The 23,274-nt window shown below is 33.5% G+C and overlaps 1 protein-coding gene and 1 long non-coding RNA gene across 4 annotated transcripts in view; both read right to left on the bottom strand.

The window, feature by feature from the left end:
• Window positions 1–23,274, bottom strand: part of LOC118187672 (cyclic AMP response element-binding protein A-like) — a 339,383-nt gene that overhangs the window by 218,484 nt on the left and 97,625 nt on the right. Inside the window, exon 1 of one of the 3 annotated variants that reach the window (XM_085809270.1) lies at window positions 8,728–8,752. The exons of the other annotated variants lie outside the window; for them this stretch is intronic. The gene's annotated coding sequence lies outside the window, so the exon portion shown is untranslated. Of the gene's footprint in view, window positions 1–8,727; window positions 8,753–23,274 lie in introns of those variants that run through there. 3 annotated transcript variants of the gene reach the window in all.
• Window positions 1–23,274, bottom strand: part of LOC118188614 (uncharacterized) — an 82,991-nt gene that overhangs the window by 15,305 nt on the left and 44,412 nt on the right. The gene's annotated exons all lie outside the window — the stretch shown is intronic.

The following is a 23,274-nucleotide window of genomic DNA, read 5'->3' on the forward strand; positions in this document are numbered from 1 at the left end:
TGGTTTATTTAATTAGGGCAAAGCAATCTAGTGCTGTCTGCCTAAGGAGAGGGATGTCTTCGTGGAGGCACTTTCAAAGGGAAACCGGATAGCATACATGTTACACATGGGGAAAACCACAAAAAACGCCCATGCAGCCAGTCCGTTCGCCGGGATTCGAACCCGGATCGAAATACCAGTGTTCAGCGACTTTGCCGCTCAGTCGCTGATGGGCTTCGCTGAATGTTATGAAATTAACCTTTCTTTCATTTTTCTTACTATCTTCAGGGGGACCAGTGACCAAGTGGAAAAGCCATACAACACTAGTAATTCAATGAAACTTCTATGGCTTCTCGAAAATTAATGAAAATACAACCCACATTTTTCCTTAAAAAGTCTTTTATAAAGGTATTTCCTTTAAAGGTATATACCTTATATGTACTTAGCGAAAATTAATGAACCAACCGTTCAGCTTATTATCTTTATATACACACCCACATCCGTTATGTGCACATAATAAATGTATGAGAAAATTTATGATGATATGTTAATATAAATTTTTGGGCTGAAAAAAAGATTTTAAATTACTCGCATTCACACACGCAGATTTAATTTACCATGGCCATAATATGTACGTATTTCTCTCCCCGGCGTTCAATATAACCAAATTCTATTGTGTATAAATCATATAATGAAAATTAAATAAAAGAAGAGAAATTTAATTTCATATTCTTATGCTGTAAACCTGAATACTAATTTCAGAGTAAGTTAAATGGGCAACATCAGAATTGTAACTCCTTTGTCTCACTGAAATAGCTATCTGATCAAAAATGCAAAATGTATACTTTTGATTGACACCAAATGGATTTAGACACGCCTTCACCTAAATCGTGCAAGGAAGGTGGAGTTTTTTCTGGAGATTCTACGAATATATCAATGCACATCTAGAGTATTAGTGATAAAAAGCGAAGCAAATGGATGCCAAAGATTCCAGACCTTTTCAAAAAATTTCCTCCAGGTACTAGACGTTCACCTCCACGATAATTGGACCGTGAAGATAATAACTGCTAATTCGGGAGCTGCGACTTCATGATAGAACTGAAACGTTGCCGCATTCAAATCTTCCTTCCCATCCACGCGCATGAACTATTCAGCGTTTGACGCCCGAAGCTCTTTAAGAAATCGTAACAGTTAGGTAGTAAAAGAAACAATGGAAACTTTACGGCAAGGGCAATTAAACTTTTTGTTTCTGATTCTGATCTATCTCGTCTCGTCTTAAGTGAAACTCGGAAACTATTAAGTACTGGATGCCAAGTTTGCCTAATGCCGGATATTGAACCCAGGTCTTCGACACTCCAGCGCGGATGTTCTACTGTTAACAATTTCTAAAGCATTGTTTCCTTAAATTCTTCGCTTTATTTCCCTCTATTCAAACATTACTACAGTGTTTTAAATAAAAATTTTTACTTTGCATGTTTGGATAGTTAGGAATTTCCTTTGAGAAATTAACAACAGGTTTTTTTTTTTGCCTGCACAGCTAATAGAACTAAAACAGAAAACTGTAGGTCTTCGGACTTGAGTTAAACTTGAGAAATCCGGGAATGAAAATTTTAGACTGCACGTTCTTTCGATCCGTTTTAAAATGTTCTGATATGATTGGTCTGTTAGTTAACTAGTAAGAAAAGTGAGAGCTGTCTCCCTTAGAGGGAATGTCTCCATGGAGGACTTTCTGACAGAAAAATGGGCCACATTTAAGTTACACGCGTAAAATATTACGAAAATTCTATACAGCAAATTTTATGAGTTGACGGTTTTATATCCGACTCTCGGTTTATGCTCTTGTTTTAGCTAAGTAAAAAATATGTTTCAGATTGATTATGGAAAAACTAAATCTGTTTTAGGAGCTACATTCGTGGAAGAGTTTCTAATAAAATCGACTCGGATTTATTTGCCTACTGTGAAACCACAATACCTTATGCTGCAAGCTAGCCTTGCTAGAAGGGGAACCTCAAATGAAACTACTAGGATTCAATTTATTTAATCCTCTTGATTACAGCTTAGCGTTGTAGATTAGGATATAAAGAAAAAGTACGCGTAATTGTAAAGGAAATAAAAGAATCTACCAATCGTTAATTGTGTCTCTTACTTATCCATGAAATCTAATGAAATTAAATTGAAATTTTGAGAAATTCTGCTCATTAAGTATTAGTTTCATTACATTAGAAACATAGTACCTCTTAAGAATTTAACAGCTATGCTTAATTTTGACACTATGTTTTGACACTATGTACTTAAAAATTTTTTAACAAGACAACAACAAAATTTGTTTTAACTCTTTCCACATAAAAGTACTGCCATGCGAGTTTATAGAAAAATCTCCATCAGGCCATGGGAGCTGCTGTATTCCAACTGTTACCTAATTGTATCGTAGGAGTTTAGAACCCCTAGAAACAAAACGTTTTGAGATTATGTTTCGATCTTTCCACAAGATCGAAATATATAAGAAAGCGTGCGAGATTCGAAAATTATTTTTTTCCCTCTAATGACGAATGGTTAAAACTTTTTTTCTGGTAAAATTGTTGCCCTAATTTTTTGGAATGTCAGAAATAAAAATGGATGACTTATTTTAGAGTGACTCGTATAGTACTGAAGGAGAAACATGTTACATGGCTTACAAAAATTCCGACAGTTGCGATGAGGAACAGCCGAGATTTAGAATTACATCGTCAGATTCCCATTCAGATACTGATAAAAACAGTGATAGGTTTGGCTTATTTAATTATGGCAAAGTACGCAAGGGCTTAAGGGGAAGGATGTCTTCGTAGAGGACTTTCTAAGGAAAACTGGCTCATGCTCATACACACGTTAAACATGAGGAAAACCACCAAAATGTTCTTGCAGCTAGCCCGTTCGCCTGGAATAGATCACAGGTCGGGGGAACTACCAGTGTTCAGCGACTTTGCCGCTCGGCTCTAAAGGAAGTGATAGTGAATGTGGTGTAGCCATTTTGCAGAAAATGGTTGATAATGAAGAAAATAAAAATGTATGCCAAAGAAAGTGCAATTCAGTTTAGTGAATGGCATGAATTTAGCTGTTGGCAACAATTTTCTTTTCTTATATCATTCAGCCGCCATGTTACTAAATTACTGTTTGAAAACTTAAGTTTTGTAACGGGAATAAAATATACGTTTGTTAAGTGGTAATGATGAATCTTTATTAACTTTAAGAAGAAACTTATATTTAATTACTGTTATAAAACTTAAGTTTTCAAACAGTAATTAAAAATAAGTGTCTCCTTAAAGTTAATAACGATTAGTCATCACCAGTTACCCAATTTCAGTAAAGCAACTACAACTCAAATCAAAACTTTCATTTAAACCACTTTAAATAAAAATGGTACTATTCCGTTTTGAGGATCGCAAAAAATCGCCAAACTAGTGTTGATGCCAGTGCTGCCAAAAATAATTGGGGTAACCCTAACGTAAGAAAGGAAGTATAATAGTAAATAACTATCTGAAGATTATTGTTTTAATTTATATGAAAGGTTAATTTCATATAATGCTTTTTTATTATTACAATTTATATAAAAAAAGGCTAAACATAACTGAATGGATTCCTGCATCGCTATTTCGTTACCGAGTTATCGCTAAAGCATAATTTCATCGTGTTGGTTGTTCAAACATAATTTTCTATAATAAATTATGCCTTTTCTTTAAAAAAATTCTATTGCCGACTTTTCGTCATGGACAATTCCCAAATTGTTAAAACCATACGATATCAAAAAAGGATTTAAAAATTAAACTAGTATTTCAATGGCGTCTTAAAAAATATAGAACTATCTAAACTTTACGCAATTTGAAATCAGCGCGCACGCTAGATTTGGCGCGCTGTTAAACAGGCTTGTTTGCTAGATTTGGCGCTTTTGCACATACATTTTCGTTGCAACATTTTACGATCCTCAAAACGGAATAGTACCATAAAAACTAATATAAATTAAATTAGCCAGCAGTTACACAACAATATTACATTAAAAAAAGAAATTCAAAAACAAGCGCCGGATGATCCTTTTTGGGGTTTTGTATCAATCTTATCCAAAAGAAAAAAAAAGATTCTTTTTTTAAGTTGGCAAAACAAGTTTTATTTGTTGCTTTTCCTGAAAAGATGCGAAATACTCGCATGATTTTTATATACTTTTTTTAATTAAAAAATATCATTATGGCTAATTTTTCAACAGGCTATCAAAAATTTTCCGCCCGCAAATAAATTTTAAAAAAGGGGGAGTTAAGTAGCGCGTGCGTGTCGCCAACAACTAGAATAGGACTTTTCATGCTCAAGTCGTTAATAAGAGGAAAAGCATTTCCGACAGAAACACACCACTTGAGAATATACACTTTATATTGAGGCCCTCTCAGGGAAATATCTTGAAGTTATAGCAGACATACACAAATAGCGCAAAAAATGAAGCGTTCTAAGACAGAAAGGATTAAAGTTGCTATAAAACAATCCAGAAGCCTTATAAAAACTTGTTTCTTCACCCCCTCTTAATATGCGTTTTGGATCTCAGCCTCTATTTTTTTCTCCCCTTCATTTCATTCTTGCATTTCTTTTTTCCTTCTTGGAGCTCTGCCGACGTCTAAGCGTCAAAGTGAGAGGAGGGGCGGGGATACAAAGGAGGGCAACCTAATAAGATCAAGTGGAGAGTCCGTCTGGGAAAACATGTGACCTTTTTCCTTAGTTCCAGAGCGGGATCAACAGACGTCCAATTTACATAAGCGGTTAATTATAAATTACATATATGTAATTAAACCTTGCACAAAAGTCACTGTTGATTTCATTTCAGTTTCAAAAAGAACACGCTAAAGATATACTTGATCCGTTTTCTAGAGGTAGTTTTTAATTTTATTTCCTTGGGCGTTTTGGGTATCTACGACCGATACATTAGTTTCAACAAAAATCCTATCTTGTACTTTCAGAGAAAAAATTATTTACTTTGTTTACTAAATTATTGTATAGACAATCGGAGATTTTTCGTTCGGGGTCTCTAAAAGCGAATCGTATTTAGTGAATAACAGCCACTCAAACGGAGTTCAGAAATCATTCCCCCCCAGATGGCAACATGCTAGACGCGCACACTTGTTGATTAGCTACGGTTTGTATTCATTGTTTAATTTATAACTTTCAAAAAGGGGAAAATGTTTTTTTTTTCACATGTGTCGATGCTATAGCAACAAATGCCTGGAATAATTCTAGAATCAGTTAAAATAGTAAGAGGAAGGAAGATAGCATAGTACGACGGCTTTTCTTATTACACCATAAAAATTTTAAATATCGCTCCCCGGTTATCTGCGCTAAGTACACAGAAGCATCGATACAAATGCATAGCCTTCAAAACCTTGGATCCAAATAGGTCCAAATATTAAGGTCTAAAATCAAAATTAATTACAAGGCTATCAAGTTCAATTTTACTTGCATTGTTTGCATTTACAATTATTCTCTCATTTGGATAGTAATTTCATTTGAAAAGTAAAGCTCTTAAAAAATTCGATTAATGAAAATAAATATTTATGCTATAAGAAAAGACCTCATATCTGAGGCAGGTAAAGAAATTTAATATTTCTAAGTACTCAGTCGCAAGGTGCAAATTTCTGATATTTCCAGCTTTGCTACGGTGTGAAACAACACTTAATTAACTTCTCAAAGTAGCCACAATATAATTTTAACAAATGATATTTTCAAAGCAACAAATTAAAAAATAATCCCAAAGTAAACAGAAGTGAAAGAAATTTTCAAAATTAAAATCAAGTGGGAGTTTTAAAGTCAAAATGAAACTGTACAGTTGTCAATTAGACGCCTCAACATGGCCTCTTCTACACACTCCAGTGTTTAAACTGCAGTGCAAAGTATGTTTTATATAATCACTCTTTCATTACAGGGGTATACAAAAATTAATTGATGGCTCCTTAATATATTATTAAACTATTAATTGGAAAATGACTATGATGTTCATTTCATAAGCACCTATTCAAAATCACTTTAAACTTGTAAGGCAACTTTTAGCCAAACAGTGGTTGAGTAACTAGAAACACAATACAAAGAAATTAAAGAAATGCGACTTGAAAGAATATACAGTTGTACCTGAGCTCTGAGCAACGAGTGCAGTGTAATGTTTGTTTAATTTGACAAATAATTTCGCTCTGAAAATACATTTTTATTAATACGTGATGTGTGTACATTTGATAACTAATAGACGTAATTAACGGGCCTTTCAAAAATTATATTCCGAAGTTTCTATTTGAAGAGAACCCTCTTCAAACTGTCTCGAATGCTCTCCTACTTATGCCAAGAGGCTCTCAAATACTATCTTATTGGGCTTTAGCACGATCTTTTGTCTCAAACTAACATCTGCATATCTGACATACACATAGAAAAAGAGAAAAAACATAAGGCCTCGAATGATGAATGTTTACTTGGAGGACTCAAGCAACAGTACACTGATGGACGTTGATTGCTTGATTACACGGTCGGGCAATAAGCAAGAATTGCAATTCCTGTCAATGTTTCTTGGAACCTTTACCAAGTTCCAGTTTTTCAAAGATTTTTCCACGCGTATTGTCATTTATGTGTCTACTAAGTCTTCAATAGTGAAACTAACAGAATAATTTCTTAATGGAATTTTAAGCGAAGATAAATTCTGACGAGTAAGAGATTAATACAATTTACACGACTCCCTGTTGTTATAAAAATTAATTTCATTTTTATTAATAGTTCATTAAGGAAATTATTATAAAATATCGAATAATTAATAATTATTGCTGAATTAGTACTAACAATTACAAAACTATATGCCACTCTGTTGGCATGGTAGTAGGCGATCCAGATAGGTCACCTTGGAGTCAGGTTCGGCCCTGGAGAAGCCATGAGTGTTTGTAACTGTATAGTGTCTTTGCAGCAGGGATGCACTAAAAATAATGTTAGGCCGAAAGTCCTTTCGAAAGATTGGAGGTAAAGAGAAGAGTCTCCATGAAAACTGTAGCGTAATCACCTATAAGGTACCCAGCGGATTCGTAGACAGATGCAATCCTTTCTTTCATGGCCACGAAGTGTGGCCTAATGGTTAAAAACGCTGATTACTGGTAGATCCGAGTATGAAACCCAGAAGAACGGGCTGGCTGCATGGTTGATTACCCTCATATGTATAGCGAATACGAGCCAGCTTCTCTTAGAAAGTCCGCAACGAAGCCATCCCTCCCCTTACAGAAATCGCCTTCACGTGCTTTGCCACACTCATGTAGCCTAACCTATGCAACTAATGTCGGACCTTATCCTCAATAAGACTAATCCCTCCCCTCCATTAAGTCGTCTATGCTGCATTTTGTGGCATTAAGCATTTTGATAAAATAATTGTTTTGCTGTAAGTTCGTCTGTTCCCAGTTTTATTGCCATCATAAGTGTACTGTTTAAGTTCTCTCTCTCTCTCCCTTCAATTCACATTATAATAAAAATCTATTATTAAAATATTACATAAGCTTTATTTTTTAATAAATTTTAGCAAACCAGTTTTAAAATATTACATAAAACTTACTTTTTAATAATTCTTAGCATACAGTTTTATACTACACCAAGAAATAAGGTGCGCTCTTTCAATACAAAAATTTTCCGCTTTAAATTGCTCAACACAATACTTTGCTTAAATTATTTCCTATTTGAACATACCAGTTAAATCATATTCAACATACCAAGTAAAACTCAACATTAATTTAGTAAATCAGGTTAAATTTTAAGATTTCTTTTTTTAACACAGATTACGATTTTCACCTAATTATTAGTTACGCTCTTTATGTTAATTATTTAATTATGTTGTGCTACAGCTTTTCGGTACCGAACCTTGTTTTTAGAGCTGTTGAAGCAACTTGATCTTTCAATTCCACCTTTTTCCTAACTGACAACAAAGGCCACTGTTGAATTAAAATCCATATTTCCACTTCCTTTGAAATTTTTTATTTATAAATTCTTTTCAAGACAGTTTTTTAACTTTTTTTTTTTACTTTTTAAATTTAAAACTTGCTTGATCAAAAGCAGTTTGAAATTTTACCTTCATTGCTGCCCTTCGATTTTCGAAATTTGAAAAACTTTTTAAGTATTAACAATTTTTCCATTTTCATTCTGAACTGCTTGTATGCAAGTTCGCGTTACGGTAACTCCATAAAACACGTCCTTGATCTTTGAAACGAATGTTTGTAAATATCGAGAGCGTTCCATGATTAATGATAACCCTCAAGCAGAGAAAAAGGTCGCCCTTAAAAAAAACTAATGGTATTTATTAATTTAACTTTCAATCAACTCTTTATCTACTGTGATATTCTAATAATATATCACAAAACTGCATTTTTAATATGCTTTGCATTTCGTTATCTAATCACTGTTTTTTTTAATCAGTTAATAAAAGTAACAAGTTGACTTCATGGGATATACAGGGAAGAAAAAAAAAGTTTCAAAGAGCTTGACATTAATTAAAAAATATTCTGAAAACGTTTGGCATGTACCATGTCGCACTTGTGATTTAGTAACCGTAATTAGTAAAGTTTAAAACTGTTACCGACATGTGAGGTAACACCGCGAGAGATAGGGGACCAAAATACCAAAAGTCAGTAATAAATTCACTCAGTCGTACGATACTAAACTAAAAAAAACCATTTTCACTAAATTAACATTTTAAACAAAAGTCAAAACGTAGGTTTGTATACTTACAGTATCCTTTTGTTGTTAGTACCACAAATAATTGGTTTATAAATAATCTACTGGCAATTAATCGTTCTCCCAAAAGAGCAAACGTTCAACTCATCAAGAAGGCGGATATTCTTACACTTTGTGAAAGCTCACTAGATGGCGCTTTATTACTGCACCTGCTTGTCTAATTTCCGGACCGAACAAATTCGAAGAAATAACTCCAAAAACTACTGCCGTATAAAATAAAACGTCGGAAAAATAAATACCAGCAGAGGCCAATATAAATAATTTTCGTTTTTAAACATTTTATCGGTAGTAATTTGAATGCTGTTATGTTAGATATAATTTTTATTGTCCTTCAATGTTTCACGCCAACTGCTTTTATCGGCTGGCAAAGTTTGGCGGGATTTTAATATTTCAAACATACATGTGCTTTTTCACATGTCTACTGTTATTTTAATGTTAATTACATAATATCTCATTTTGTTATTTTAGTTAAATAGTAATTGGTTATGCGTTTTGTTTTAAGAGATTAAAATTATTTTCTTAATTATTCGTCGAATAGCAAAAAATAAAAATATCATTATCATAGCTGCCAACCGTGAGATATGAGAAACCGGAAAATTCTTGCATCCTAAGCTGGGAATTTTCGGGAGGTCTTAGCGCTGCGCAGTGCCACTATTTCTAAAGAATTCTAAACTGAATTAATTTCTCTTTACAGCATATGATTCAGCTAATTTTACTATTTATAATATTATTTTGTTATAAAATATATTAGTATTTAGTTAGGTATTCTGATTTCATATTCTTTAACTTTTCCTCTCATATTTTTCTTACACTTCTTATTTAATTTCTTAGTTAAATTTCCATTAGAATTTCTAAACATTTCTTATTTAAATTTCCTCTCATATATTTCTTACACTTTTACACTGAGAAATTTTTGAGTAGGGAAGAAAAGCTTTTATTTAACAAAGCGCTTTTAAACGCGATGAAAATAAAATTAATAATTAATGTACAAACCGTTGTGCAGATAAACGTAGCAGTGTAACATTTGTTGATGTAAAACAAAATTAAATACAAATATTTACTGATTAACCATTGGCTGAATTTCCACCAGAAGTCTACAGTAAGATTAAAGGAATTCATATCAAATAAATTTGATACGGAAAGTTATGTTGAAAATCACCGAGAGTGGACGAAAGAAATTTGCACATCTTTTAATTTAATTTATTCAATAAATTTCAATCATCGCAGGGAAACCTTTTCTATAGTTTAAAAACTAAAATTTGATAACCAGGATATGGGAAGAAAACCAGGAAAGTTGTTAGTTATGCATTATTTTTTTAATTTTTTTTTTTTTAAGTTTTAGTGTGTATATAAATAAAACTAATTTTGATGGCTTTATTTTAATCGAAATAGGTATGGGTAAGCAAATAAAAATTGCCGAATAGATCAATTTTCATAAAAAAGGCTGTTTTATTTTACGAAAATTTTTTTATGTGTAAACTCTACTGACATGAAACACGGCAAAGCGAAAAAATAAAATCCCTTTCAGTTGTATGTCTCATTAAATACGTATTTGGGTTATATGGGAGAAAGACAAACTAATTACCGGATGCGCTTTTTTTGGTTGTCCAAGCTAGTTTGGATAGTTAAAATTCTTCTGTATTTAATGCAGTTCTTTTTTTTTTTTATTTATTTTTTTTGGGTTGCTTATATTTATAAGTAAATCATTGATCTTACATGAAAGAATTTATAAAACTGAACGCTTTTCTCATCATTCTAGACTACAACTGAATGAATAAAACTAGTTTTATTAATTTGTTATTTTGTATCTGTTAAATTTTCAAAAACGTACATTTAGAATCTGCTTTCACCCTTCGGTGGTTCTGAGATTAAGCTATTCTCTGTTTCCAAATATGCACGGATAGCTGTCAGTTGTAAATCAGTAATGTGAACTGTGTTCGTTTGCGCCCACTGCGGTGCGTAACTGTAATGCAAGCTGCGCTCATTCATGACCGTCAAAAGGTTAATTTTTTTTTTTTCGCCTAAGCTGCCTAGATCGAATCTATATATTAAAGGTCTTCTAAACAGTTGATTAAAAATTTCTTTTGGGCCAGGGAAATTTGAAACTGTATTACTTCTCGTGATCTTGACAAAAGGAATACGGTGTGGTGTATTTAATTATGGCAAAGCACACTAGGGCTATCTGCCTAAGAGGAGGGATGCCTTTCGTGGAGGACTTTTTAACAAAAGGAATACGAAATTTAAAGATTCATCGGTTTTTTTTTTTCCAGTCTTTTGGATTATCTAAAAGAATGTCTTAAGAATTTTTTCCCACCGATTTATCCTCCCTTTCAACAACGTCGAAATTAATATCATACTATGTCCTTTGACAAGAAGTGTTACGTAGGCATAAATGGGAATGAAATAATCACTCGCTCGTGCGAAATAACTTGTAGATACTTCCAAACATTTCCCCGTTTACGAATGTCAACGATCTTGTTCCTGTACTTGCGCCCTATTATGTAATTCACCTCGCAGTTTTATTACTTTCTAGCAAAACTAGATCTAGAATTATATAAATACCAAAGATAGCTCAATAGCTAACAGTAATAAATGACTGGGTTTAATGTGCACATGGATGGTTATATTTTAAGTTCCAGGCAGAACACCTAAAATAATCTGGGGTCATTCAAACCTAAACGTTGAAAAACATAATTATGTGGATTTTATTACAGAAAATCCACCAAAACAGCAAGTTGAACTTGGAATTCCTACAATATTAATGTTCTCAAATCGAATTAGTATGTGTTACTCACACAGAATACTCCAATCTGCAAATATGTTCACATTTCTATCAGCAGAAAAGAAATTTCTTACCTGCAAAAGAGAAGAAAAAAATATTACTTTATTATATATTATAATAAAAAACAAATGTTTAACTAATACAGAAATTAAATAAACTATTTCATTAGAAAGATTGTTTCACGTTTTACTCATAAGTATGAATAAAAAAAACCTATAAAGGAAAATACCATTCCTTTCCAAAGTACTATATAAATCAAAGACACACTAACATTAATTACCTTGTAGCTTAGCCAAAGAATACTTTTCAGGTATTTAAGTAAAATAATAAATCACTGTGTTATTTGTATAAAAAAATAAGCGTTCACAAATTGCTTAATGTCATTAGTAATATTTTCACTGAATACTTACTAACAATTTAAAATCACCAGTTAAGTGTTTCCTAAAAATAGTATTCAGAAGGAATTAAGTTCGATAAAAGGAACAAAGTAGATTATCTAAAACAAATAACTAAAAAAAAAAAAAAAAAAAAAAAAAACAGAACTAATGAAAATTTAGATTTGTTACATATTACCATCAAAACAACCTGACATCCTTCATGACTTTATTACACTTCTCTTGCTATCAAAATGATATACAAGTAAGTAAACTCTTGCTAGAAGAATGACAACTATGGAATTTGAAGCTTCTTGCAAATAAAGTAGATATGATTATCATAGTTAAATAATCTAACTCTTCAAATGTCCGCACAACAGGACATGGTTTTTTTTTCTATCTTACTTCGTATCAAAGCAGCAAGATTTTGTTTTATTTTTCTATCTAATTACAAAGCTAGCGGTTAAATACCAATAGGTACTAATACCGATAGTAACCAATAGTTTGTACCAGTATCAACCAAGTACTGTTACAAACTATCGGTTAACTACCAATTTATGCATGCGACTGTAAAAAAAAAGGGGGGGGACGTATTTCAATATTATGACACTGCGAATGGGGACGAAAGTGGGAATCGTGGTTTTTCGGGCACGCTTAATGAATATTACCTAAAGTACACTTCTGTTTAACATAATCCATTTGTCATTAAATTCTTAGACAGAATTCAAATTAGTTTCATTTGTAATGTCAGTGTTATTCGTTATTACTAATTGTAGCGTTTACAGCATAACTTATTGTTATTGTTTGCGAACAAACTGCATGCTCCTAAAATGTTGTTTTAGGAGCAAGGCATCTAAGGACTAGTTGAAATATTTTGAGACTATCACTGTTTCTCTTCCCAGATATTAGAAGCTGAAATCTTATATAGAGTTTTGTAAAAGTTTAGTTTGCTTATTTCAGCTTGCTGTTGGTACTGCCATAACTTTCAGCATTTGGTCAAACAAGAGAGGAAGCGCCTCTAGTCCGTTTCGTCGAGGGCAGTTTGAAGATCTCTGTATGACTATGCTACAAAGAACTGATTAGATTTTGCGTTTAACTTGGAAAAAGCCATTACAAGACACATGTTACTCTATGCATATGCTGGTGAAATAGTTAACCCTGAATCAAAATTTCAGTGATGGAGGCACTTCAGCATGTGTTCAACAAAACACGTTTTAGAAAGTTACTCAGTGTTGTTACGTAGTCTACATTTCAAACACATGAGCAGACAATGAGCAGTGACTACCATATAAATGTCTTGAAAACCATTCGCGTGGAGTCATGAGAAACTAATAAAAAGGATTTGTTCAAGAAACGGTTATTTTGCTTCAGGGAAATATTCGGCTGTATGCTGATACTATGGGCGATGTTTTATCGTCATTAGACTCCATCATGAGAAGGTCAGTAGAAGAGCTAAAGAATCAAAGACTTCATCTAATAGTGAAAACCAACTTTAATGTTTAAAATAGGAAATCAGCTCTTGCAAAAGGCACATTTAACATTAACACACACGAGCCGACGCCAGATATCTTGAATGAACAGGCAAAATAAGGTGAAAAGTAAGTAGTTGGTATCGGCGAATTTGTTTAAGTTTTTATCCTCGAGCTTGGCGAGCCCATGTGCATATTGCGGCAAAGATGAACGTTGCCACTCACTGCAATCGGGATTTCCGCCACAATACAATGGCATTAGTAGCATTGTCCGAAATCGAACAGTTAGCGCTAAAATCCTCTGCGTATACCCCAATGGCGTGTGATTTCTAGACCTGAAAATCATATATCACTAAATATCTCTTAATGACATATGATTTTTGGACGTTCTCAACTTTGTAAAGATAATCCTGCGGGAAGAGGTTCTGTTCCAATGAGTAAGTGAACAACCAAGCGTTCTAATACCAGAAAAGATGTCATAAAGCAGTCTACGCCGCGTTTCTGAATCATTGGTAAATATGCTGTGAAAAGTGTAATTCAGTGTAAAGTATTCAGATATGGAGGGGTAAAAAATAGAGACCGCAGTGTCATTTGATTTTGAACACGAGAATTAGTGTTAAACCTTCCAATTAGCCTACGTACCAAACTAAGCTATTTAAATCGTAAAATGCCTGTTGCATAATTATACATCCGCAACTGTCTAGTATATATTATATATACACCGTGACTACAGAACCCTTATCAGTCGTTACAAGGGCTTTATTTTCGCAATCTTCGGTCGTAGTTACAAAAACCTCGAGTTACAAAAATGTTTTCAATGACGCAAATACTCACGTTTTGGCATTTTTAAATCTAAAAAAAATAATGTAATAAAAATTACGAAACCTGACTATTTATATGGTTCTTCGGATACCATACATATATTAAAAAATTCTAGGCTGTTTATACAATAAATCTACGTATGAACACATCTACAACAGAATGAAACAAAATAAAAATTTAAATACTACCATTATTTCTACCCAAGTAGAAAAGGAAACTTGAAGTAATAACTGACAGAAGTATTCACGAGCAAAAACGGAAAACACTCTAAAAATTGAAACTAAGGAAGAACCGTACCTAAAATGTCTAAGAAAATCTTTAAAACTTTTGTACTAAGAATTCATTGTAAATTATGATTTTAGTAATACTTTATTGAACATTTACGATGTGAGATATTATCATTCTTATCATCTAAAACCACTATATTTTAAAGTGTTGCGGTGTTAGTGATCCTAATATTTATATGTTATCTATTTTACTACTGTGTTATTGTACTTCTTCCTTGTTTTAACAACCTAAGAAGAAATTAATCGAAGTAATGATGCTTCTGAAATTTCACTTCTTTGATATTTTTACTTCTTGGTGATTATCTCAGATACTTGAAACGTTGCTACTGGTTCAAATCGAGTTCATATTTAATACTTTCTTTAAAAAATACATGCCCTTATAAAAAATGGAGCCATAATCGCCTATAATTTGCATAAATGAGATATATAAATAACCAGAATTTTGGAACAGAAAAAAAGGTTTATCAGTCATGATGATAACAAGAACGTTAAATTTTAGTGAGTGCTAAATCCCTTCCTTGAAGATATAAAGGCCACAGCAATGAATGGCTGGAGAATAACATCACATTACCTTGCAACACAATTAGAGGAGATCAGCTTCTGAATCGATGGCTTCCCAAGCTATCACATTAAGTGTAACTGTTGCTTGCCGTTTGAGAACAAATACAGGATTGGAAAGCTGGTCATACTGTTCCACATATAAACACAGCGGTCATCAGCACTAAAAGAGAAGCAGATTTCGTCGCTAAATGCAACATGCTTCCATGCAAACATTGCCATGGGTGACCAAAATTGGCTCCAACCTTTATGTTGGAAATAAGTAATCTCCTTAATGGTCATCGAGAACTTAACTTTCGCCAATCATCTTTTAGACTACAAGATACATTGAGGATGGGATTAGGCTTATTTAGATTATGGCAAAGTACTCGAAAGCTACCTGCCTTTGCAGGGGCGTAGCTAGAGTTTCCAGCGCCCGGGGACAACTGAAGAATTTGCGCCCCTTTCTGTGTGCCAAGAATGGAAAACATTTCATTAAACATTTTCGTAGCATCAATTTGGCGCCCCTTGGATGCTGCGCCCGGGGACAGATGTCCCCCCTTTGCCCCACCCTAGCTACGCCACTGTGCCTTTGGGAATGGATGCCCTCGGGAAGGAGTTTGGAACATGGACAACGTAAAATGCCTTCAAATAGATGACAGCGATGCCGCTGGTTCAAATGTGATTTTCCCCTGATTGCACATCCTCTTGAGGCTGGCTGCATGGGCGTTTTCGTGGTTTTCCCCATGTGTAACGTGTATACGAGCCAGTTTCCCTTAGAAAGTCCTCCACGAAAGGCATCCCTCCTCTTAGGCAGATAGCCCTAGTGTGCTTTGCCATAATTAAATACACCACACCGCACATCCTCTTGAACATCTGTGGATGCAGAACATTTTTATAGCTTCTTCAATTTCATGTGCTTTCTTTTACCTGCTCTTACAGCAGATCATAGACGAATATCAAAAGGTTAAGTTATTTGAACATGACAAAAAACACAAGATCTAACTTCCTAGAATAAGAAAGATTGCCCTTTCTCGTTTAAGCGTTTAACCACTTGCGCTAAAAAGACGTGCTACGCACGTCGAGATGCTTTTGTCTCAAACCGCGAGCGACGTGAACACCACGTCGATAGCATTTATCGAAAAAATGAAAATAACGTGGTGCACACGTCGGCTAACAACGAGATTGTTTATTTTTCGAGTTACAGCTCTGGATTGCACTCGCAGACGCGGAGGGGCGTAAATGAGACACTTTACCGCTTGTTATATTGTAGCGCACGGCACCGCAACCGTGAAGTTTAGTCGTAGCGCAAGTGGCCCTTTTTCGTTTTATAAAATATCCGTTAAATCGTTAGCAAATAAAATCCTGGTTGCAGAAAAAGGAAGGTTAGTTAAAAAGCTGGTGATATTGATGTTAAATAGGTAATGCTCTGAAAAGACTGAAGAATTGCCGTTTTTGCTGTGAAAAATTGACTTTCATCGTTTGAAAGGTTGACGGCAAACTCACCATAATTCAGAATATTTTGGATTTCTCTAAAGTCCGAGTTCTTCATATCGCGAAAGAAATCTGAAGCATGAGTGAGTCTATTCTTGCCAACAATTAGCTACTAATGTATCGCTACGAGCAAGATGGTAACTGATGTGTCTATTGTACAAATCTCCTAGTCTGAAGCAGAGACTTACTTAAAATGCGGCTTTCCTATACACTAGACAAGTGCTTGTAGCACAGTCAAGCACGCCTCAGATGCCCTTTTGGACGCAACATTTTAATCTTTTACGCTTCTTTAAAAACAAAACAGAAAATCTAGAAAAAATGCTCGTGAATAAGAACAATAGTCTTTTAAATGTACCCACCAACGGTCTAGTGGATCACCGAGCGCTTTTAGTTCGATTCCGTTTTAAATTTAATCGAACGGGCTAGCTACATGGGATTTTCGAAGTTTTTCTCCACGTGTGGTGCGAGTAAAAACCAATTTTCTTTACAAAGTTCTTCATGAAGGCATTCTTTCCTTTTGTGCAGGTATTTCTTGCATACTTTGCCTTAATCAATTAAACAACTTTCTAAATACTTCTTAATACACTTTTCTACTTTGCTTTAAATTGGAGCAAAAATAATAAAGATTTGCATGAATAGTTTCTAAGGGTTAAGTCAGTTTTTCTACAAAAGAATTTTTATTTATTTGTTCATAATGTATTTTTAATGAACAACTTAATCTCGTGTTTTCTCCAGGCCTTTGACTCAATACTGATATTCGCAGATTTGGTATATCTCACACAGGTTTAATCTTGCATTTCTGTTATTCAGTAATACTTAAATTTCGTGTAACAAAAATCTAGGATTGAAAAATTAGACTAACGAATTAACTATGTGTTTTATTTTTTAACCAGCAGGTCAAGGGAGGAAATACAATCTGAAAATGAGCTACATACTTTAACCACCTTTTACTAGATTCACTTGATCCTTTTCAGCAAAGGTTTCCGCGATAACAGTTCGGATAACTTGATCGAACTGAAGAATGTGCAGGATGTTTACGTGTTTATTTTGGAAACTGTGAGAATTAGTCACGGGGCAGGGAACTAAAGACAGGAAAACGTAAGCGTTCCAATGTCCAGTGTGATAAATCTAAACGGAATGCGTTTAATCGAAACAAGAGAGTTCCCGTAAGAAAATTTGTCTTCTTTGACAAACTTTCAAAATGTGCCGAGAAGCCCTTGATAAACTTTCAGAATGACGTGAACATTGCACTCGAGATTGCAAAGTGAAGAAATGTGTAAAAGAGACGGGAAAAGGCTATTAACAGGAAAGCTCACACAGCGTCATAGAAGTGACTCATATTTCGGTATATGTGAAAAAATTTCAATGACTAGTGGAAAATCTATTTCTCAATGTAATGATAGATTTAATTAAAAGCAATTTAATAAGATTTCATACCTCTCTGCGACATGTAGCGGATTTCTTTTCTAGAAAGAAAGTTTTTTTTTTTTTCTTTAATTTGCTATGCACTTACCCTTTTTAGCTGAATTCTGCTCTTCTCATATAATAGCTTAAAATAATGCTTATACAGAAACATTCTGGTAGGAGTAATAGGAGGTTTTTTTATCGCACTATTTTAGAGATTATTTATATCTAACAAATGAATTTCGGTACTTCTTTGTTACAGCGGCCCCCGATATTGAATCGCCAATCAACAGAGATATCTCGCCAAAATCTGGCTGCGCGTTCTTGCACCTCGCCACGTAATCGTATATTAGCACCGTGTTCTTATATTATCCATTTTTGATGAGGTTTTTCGAGCTCGCATTGTTTATTTAAATATGTATTCATCGCTTTTTATGTGCGAATATGACGATAACAATCTTTACTTTATAAATTAATGAGTGGATGTTATATCATTTTAAAAAAAAGTCTTTTACCTGACAAACGAGTATGAAAAAATGGCCACAACATGAATCTTTATGTTAACGAGGAAACCATTTGAGGTGCAGTGTTAAAAACTGCAAAAAGAAGAAGGCCTCCGTGTTGGAAATTGGTTCAGCGGTTCTAGAATATCGTTCATCACGCTATTAGATTTATGTATTCTCAGGCAGAGGAACTGACGTCCATGAAATGGTGTAACAAACAGCTTAATATGTGTGGAAGTGCTGCAGTTGACTGACAATTACATACCATAAAATAATAAGGCTAAGGATTCTTAAAAATATGCTTAGGAAAAGACACGGGAGTGTTTATTGTTATCATTATATATTGTGTTGTTTATTTTTACATTCGTGCTTCAAGAGTTTGGCAAAATTATAGTTAAGATCTTAATTACATATTTAATGCGAATTTGAATTTACATAATATATAATTATATAAATTCACTAATACTTAAAACTAACTTGAAACATTAAATACTTAAAACATTTCACAAAAATTTTTCGACTATAGCTATCTTTTTTACATCATTGCACGATAGTTTCAGAAGAGTCCAAATGATTGTGAAAAATGCAAAAATGTCCTTTTTTTTTTGACATTAATTACTGGATTAGCATATGCAGAAGGTTAAAAGGAAATTCCTTTTTGAAAGCTTTTCCGAAATATTAATCCATAAACGCTTATGCATTCTTATTTATTTACTTTTCCGTTTCCAAGTTTTCTATGTAAGCAGAGTAACGATAGTTCTCAGCAGTTCTGGCAGAAGATGACATCTCCTATCTCTAGCAGTCGGGCAGGGGGAAGAAAAAAGAAAGCCTGCCTTCATAAATACTATACCCAGTGGGCCTCTGAGACTGGTTTGCTTTCTACACATAATGAGTGCGGTCAAGTGGCTTGAATAACAGAAAAGTTTCAGCAGAGGATGGCAAGCGCGGATTTCGATGAAAAGGCAAGAATAAATATACTTGTATTTCAACAAGACTTAAAAGAAATCATTCTGGCATTTGACTAGCTCTGAGATGGAAAACAAAGATCAGTAAATTAAATTATAATAAATATAATAAAAGCTCAACTAATGTGCAATAATGTGTCTGGAAAATGGAAGAAAAGCTATTGCGGTTATTTTACCTATTCCCCGTGCGTCCCCAACTTGCAAAGAGTTTGTAATTAATTTTTTTACATTTTAAAACAATTAGCATACACTTAGTTTACAAAATATGCTTTGAAACTTTATATTTTTAGCAATAGAAATTCTAATCAAAAAGTTTGGCCGTTTCTTAGGTATTAAATGTTGTTACTGACAGAACGAAACTAAAAGGCCTATTATAAGCTTCTGCAACCACAAAACGATATAGGAAAGACGTCATTATAAGAACATAAAACAATACTTCACTACAACTGAAAAGAAAGCAAAACTAAATGTGAGAAATTTTTAAAATTAAATACGTTTAGGTGATAATTATGACAAAGCCAAAAAAGCAAAAGTTTATAAATCGAATAATATTAATGTTATTACTTACAGCATTACCACTTTCATTATATAATAAAATATGTACAAAAATGTTTTTTTTTCTACTTATACGTATAAAAATGTTTTTTCTACTTATACGTATAAAAATGTTTTTTCTACTTATACGTATAAAAATGTTTTTTCTACTTATACGTATAAAAATGTTTTTTCTACTTATACGTATAAAAATGTTTTTTCTACTTATACCTATAAAAATGTTTTTCTACTTATACGTATAAAAATGTTTTTTCTACTTATACCTATAAAAATGTTTTTCTACTTATACGTATAAAAATGTTTTTTCTACTTATACGTATAAAAATGTTTTTTCTAATTATGTTTCATCTTCATGACGAAAATAAAATTACTGCAAAGTGTAACTTATCCCCATTTTTTGGAATTCCACCTTTCAAAATCAAGTGCAATGTGGAATTTTTCAGCTTAACTATATTAGTGAAGACAAAATATAAATAACGGACATAATGCTGGAATCAGTAATGTTTGATGCAAATAAAGTTTTTATGTACTTATAACACACCACCTAGATTTAAATTCTATTAATATCAGTTCTTCCTTAGCTGTTTATTACAAAGTACCTGAACTGAACTTTTTAGGCGGGCAGTATTACTCAAAGTATAACTTTAGAAGTAATATTACTGTATCGTGTCGGTAGTTCAAAGATAATTTTCTGAAATGTTTATTCTGTGTACCGAATTTTTATTTTAAGATATACAGGGTGATCATAAAAAAACTTCTTCCATATATGAAACCCAAATGGTTTATTCGATCTACCAATCGAAATGAAATTTTACATATTGTTATTCGAAAGTATGGTCTCGGGATTGTGATGATTTAAAACAATAGAGCTCTCATAGTTTCGGTCACAGTGAAAAATTTCAAAATTTTCGAATGACAACGCTTACGTTTTTCATACACAAACTGATCAGTGCATTGAAAACCATAAACAGCGTTGGAATGATACACGTTTGAAGAAAATTGACGGCGTAAAACATTTAAGAGCTTTATAAAGGATGAATGACAGCACAAGAGAGGAGAGTGGGGGGAAAATATAATAGAATTACAAGTTTTCAACGTTTCAAGGTAGCGTCATCTCTCGTAACGTTACAGTTTCGTGGCCATCGCAATCCCATTAGCCTACTCCGATGGATTTTTTTTTCTGGATTTTTCGTTGAGCCCTATATTATAGCAATCATATCCGAAATCTACGGGTACATGTCAAATCCACAGGATTTGCCAGAATTGAAAGATGCGATAAAACATTCATTGCAAATTGAAAAATGCGATAAGTTATACAGATTCCTTGAGCGATGTTACGTTCGTCATTGCTATCAACAATCTCCCGCATGCAATGCGTTATCGTCTACGAAGGCTACGTTAAAAACTTGTCATTCCAAATAAAAGTTCATTTCCCTCCCCTCTCACGTGTAATGCTCTTCTTTGCAAATGTCTTACTCCAAACGTTTTCGTCATACGTGTCAAACGCCATTTATGGTTTTTCAGTGAGCTGATCGATTTGTGTAGAAAAAAAGTGACTGTTACCGCTCGAAAATTTTGAAATGTTTTCAATGAAATCGTAACCGTGAGAGTTCTATAGTTTCAAATCATCGGAATCTCGAATGCATACCTTCAAACAACAATATCTGAAATTTCATTTTGATTGGTTGAGCGGATAGGCCGGTAGGGGCTCAAATATCGGAAATTTTTCTTACAACCACTCTGTATTTAATATGATTTATTTAATAAAATGTAGTTTAATAAAGCACCAAATTAACGTACAAAGTGCAAGATGATTTGATTGTACAACACGATACCAAACACCGACTTCACAGCATCAAAGCCTATCAAGGAACGCAACCAGATGAGCATTAATAATTTGACACGTGCTCAAATTCTTACGAAAAGGCCGACTACATGCGGTTTTTCTCATTTGTAACTAAAATATGAGCCAACTTTCCTTAGAAAATCCTTCAAAAAAGGCATCCTTTACATAAGCAAATATACCTCGTCTGCTTTGCTTTATTTAGTTACACAAACAGATAAACCATGAGCATCAACAGTTACCGAAATTTATTGCAAGGTATGAAGGTATAAGTTGAATTGTTGAATTTGTAACTGATAATGAGCAAATGAAAACTAGAAACTATCTTCTTGAGCTACTTGTATTTTAAATGCAGAGTGACGCATAAATTAAAAAAGGAAAGAAAAAAAAGAAAAGAAACAAGGGAAGAAAGCTGAAAGATTTTTTTTAGTTTAGTTTTAAAATGCATTTAAATAAATGCTCAGGTGGAGAAGGACAAATATTAGATAAAACGCGTGACGATTATCTTAATTTGTGATAAAGAGAAAGAGGACAAAAAAAGTAGGTACGCACTGGTAGATAGTTACAAGTTGATAATAATCGCAGGCAAAAGTAGCATGTGGTTCTTGGAACATATGATTTTGTTTGTTACAGATGGTGACGAAGGTTGCTTTGTACTCTAAGAAATTTTAATAGTTACTAAAATAGGTATGTAATCTGCAATGGCTTACAATGATCACTAACCATTGCGGGAATAATATTCGAGGATGATTTTGTAAGGTTTTCGGTTCGTATATATGTCAAAAATAGGATAACACACCTGAAATAGCCCTGTCCATATAGAACACTGACTAACTGGGAGTCCGACATGATCCGAAACAAATTTATTGGTGTATTGGTAATTTATTGGTGAATGCTATTTTTTATCATTCCTAAAAACTTTGCTATGAGTGTTACATTAAAAGCTCAGATAACCCACATGAAATTTCTAATATGAACAATTTAAAAGCTAAAGAATTTGTACATTAAAGAGCAGGAGGATCCTACACCGGTAGCCATTTTGGGGCCAAGTCTCTTAAGTTTTATTTTAGCCAGTACGTTATTTTTATATTAATTCCTTTCTGTACTTTCTACTTCTTCCGCGGCCGTCACCCGAATATAAGTTAGTTTGAGTTTAAATAGCGAGCAAATATGTAGTTTAGAGTGTATGTCCGATACAGAGTATGAACTTCAGAAGACGACTTAGCCAACCTGTGGCCTAGGGAGTGAATTTTGTATCTGTTAGCTTGTAGGATTTGAATCTCCTGTGTCGGAGCCAAATTCTATGGTGAAAATTCGATTTTGTAGTATACAGCTTTAAATATTTAAGTTCCTACACCCCGCAAGTAGCAATGGGAGTAATCTTTAACTTTTAGTTTCACTACAAGACGTAAGATTAATAAGTTCTTTAGTTAAATTTTACCTCTTGTTTGTGTTAACTGAAATGTAGTTAAGACTTCTGTTTTGTTCAAAGAAGAAAATTCGACA

The sequence above is a fragment of the Stegodyphus dumicola genome, chromosome X2 (assembly GCF_044657685.1).
Source record: "Stegodyphus dumicola isolate Sdum_Otavi_A_Nest chromosome X2, ASM4465768v1".
In the NCBI taxonomy this organism is placed as follows: domain Eukaryota; kingdom Metazoa; phylum Arthropoda; class Arachnida; order Araneae; family Eresidae; genus Stegodyphus; species Stegodyphus dumicola.